The 3,065-nt window shown below is 40.7% G+C and overlaps 1 long non-coding RNA gene across 1 annotated transcript; it reads right to left on the reverse strand.

The window, feature by feature from the left end:
* Positions 1 to 415: 415 nt before the first annotated feature.
* On the reverse strand, positions 416 to 2,687 carry LOC120651261. The gene is made up of 3 exons (XR_005666016.1): positions 2,604 to 2,687; positions 1,344 to 1,624; positions 416 to 1,238 (listed from the first exon to the last, which is right to left on the reverse strand). It is a non-coding gene; the product is annotated as an uncharacterized LOC120651261 (long non-coding RNA).
* Between the last annotated feature and the right edge of the window lie 378 nt (positions 2,688 to 3,065).

Raw genomic sequence — 3,065 nt, forward strand, 5'->3', positions numbered from 1 at the left:
GTTGGCCACTGACCATAGCCTACATGCGCGGACATCCTGCTCTCTGCCCAGAGCGTCACAGACTCGCACCTTCAAATGTCAGCGTCGGCAATGGCGCGGCGCAGCGCTCGGCTCAGTTCTCGGCGTCCGCCGCAAGGGAGCAGCCGTCCAAGTTCAACCAGAGCGCAATTTGTTTCACGATTTACCAGCATCTATGCTCAACCAGAATAAGGCACAAAACACTTTTAGTTCGATCTGTGTAGTCATCTCTAGTTTGGTCTTGAGATAGAAGGTTACATGAAACGAATTTATAAATATACTAGTTGAATGCCCGTGCGTTGCTACGGATGTTAAATTCAATGCTGACTAAAAGATACAGTAAACAGTGATTTTTCAAAGTAATCTAATGAGTACTCACTGTTACTAACCCAAACCGTCAAATTAAGACATTATAACATTTCCTCATTCAAATCATAATCACATTTGCCAAAACCATCCACAGAATGTTGCTCAAAACAGTATAGGTCTAGAGTATCAAATTGGAAACTAACAAATAGAAAAATACGTAAATCAATTCTAAATCAGCCAACCAGAAATTTGGCTGGCACTGAACTAAAATAACTATAACAGGTGGTTTAGAATTTACAGTGATGCATAACAAAAGGCAAAGGGGGAGATCATTGTAAAACAAAAAATTAGTGTGAGACCTCTTGAGCTCAGTTGTTGTGGCAATCTGCTGCTCTCCTTTCTGTCTTATTTCTTCTTCTTCCAAAAGGTTCACAACACAATATGAATAAGTTTAAGTTGGAGGCCAATTTCTTACTTCAGCTGCAAGCATATCTCCATTTCAACATGAAACCAACACATTCCACACATACTGGACCTAGATTAGTACCGAAATGGCCATGTTTGCAATGCTTCTTCATCGTAAGACTATTTGCAAAATATCAAAATGATAAACTTTCAGATAAAGAACTTCATATTATTCCTTCCTTTTGTTGTAGAAAATCCAAAAGTGGGGGACCAAATGGATCATATCAGTGATTGGGCAAACGTTTCCAGTTTTAAGGAGACATCTGAAAGGAATTGGACACTGGAGTTTAGTGGTCAAAGTGCGCTCACCGACACAACAGGTGACATTCTGTAATGTCATAGGATGCAATCCTTCATTTGTTTCTTGAAGACAGTACCACTTCATCACCAAACAAAAACCATGTGTAGAACTCTAACCAGGAGAAGCTTCACAGCTCACGAAAAAACTGCATATATATGATTAGATGAATGAATTTCTGGAATATAAGAAATAAGTCGTAAAAGGCACATTATAAGCAAACAACTAAGGACAAATGAGATTGTGAACTCACAGCGCCATCAAGATTCGGTGACAGATCCTCAACCCCTTCATCAGAGGCACATGTGACAAAACCGAACCCCCTTGATCTCGAAGTATCCCTGTCATAGATGAACCTCGCTTCCAGGATCTCCCATTGTTTGTTGAACAGGTTAGCAAGAGTAAACCTATTGACACCCCCGGGAAGGTTCCCCACATATCCCTCTTAGCTTCACACTGGGAGCCTCTAGGTGAGGCCTGCTCCCTGTGCAGTATTGGCCCTTAATTCATACTCAAACTCCTCCCATCAAAGACCTAAATTTAGAGATCAGGTCAACTAAATATCTATGGGCAAAATTTTGGAAAATTGCGTAATATAACACTTGATTAAGCAACAAAAAAACTGAGTTTACTAACATATACTCAACTGCAGTCTGAAATGTAACAATGATAGCATAAAGTAAATTAGCTAATGCAGGTCACTTAGAAAACAACAGACTATTGGCCAGAATTGTACATAATATAACCTGTGACAGCATCTAACTCCCTCAATTTTCTACAAGCAGTTCAAAGATTTGTTACAACCTAACTATTTGCGTAAGTGGCCTTGTCACAAAGATCAAGGTCCAATGCAGCCTATGGGAATGTTCGGATTGATGCTGGAGCTTGCCAGAAATAAAAGCTTTCACCGTGCTTCCCAGAGCAGCAAACATAAGCATGTCGGCTCACATCATCTAAACAAGGGTGCTTAAACTCTGGGAATATATTTGCGATACAAATTGTGTAAATGTGAAATTTGGTATTACAACTACAGATGGTTTGATCAGCTTTAATAGATCACTTGGTTAGATTCAGTTACAATGTTTTAGATTTCCCAAGCAAGATTGTTTTTTTCAAGGATTCTCATAGCAGCTTTCATTTTCACTCTTTCACTTGCAGTCTCAAGATGCTACTGGATCAATCACACAACCCACATTGAATTAGCAGAGAACGATAAAACACTCACTAAGCCCATAAGTGAACAGACTGAAAGGAAATACTATTAATGCAATGTGATTAATGAAATCAACAAGCTGACTTTTAGATAATAGCTGACTATTAGAAACATTTTGTGGGTTTCCTGCACTACACCAGGCCTTATGAGTCTCTAAAGCATCGAAGGATGGAAACAGTAAAAGCATTTTGTGCAGAAACACATCCTACCATCCGTGGTTTGTGTCTTTATGCTTAACATTATATATTGTGATAATTCTTAACACAATTTGGCTTTACTAAAATGAATTCGGCATATCACCTGAATATTATCCTCAAACTGAACCTTCAGGTGCACCACATGATTACTGTTGTCATCTCCCAATCAAAGTTTCCCCGTTCTCCTCTTCCCTAAGCATACAATAAGAACAACAACAACATAGCCTTTTTCCCAAGTAAGTTGGGGTAGGCTAGAGATGAAACCCGAAAAAAAAGTTCAAGGTTCAGGCACATTGATAGCTAGTCTCCAAGCGCTCCTATCCAAAGCTATCTCTTTAGAGATATTCCAATCCTTAAGGTCTCTCATCCCACGTCAGTTTAGGTCTACATCTACCCCTCTTTACATTATCGACCCGCTCAAGAACCTCATTACGCACCGGCGCCTCAGGAGGCCTTCGTTGGACATGTCCAAACCATCTCAGCCCAACAACATGTCCCCCACCCAGCGCAGCACGAGGCCACCCACCAGTTGAGGCGCCGGGCGTGCATGCCCCAAGGTGCGCAC

The sequence above is a fragment of the Panicum virgatum genome, chromosome 1K (assembly GCF_016808335.1).
Source record: "Panicum virgatum strain AP13 chromosome 1K, P.virgatum_v5, whole genome shotgun sequence".
Classification (NCBI taxonomy): Eukaryota; Viridiplantae; Streptophyta; class Magnoliopsida; order Poales; family Poaceae; genus Panicum; species Panicum virgatum.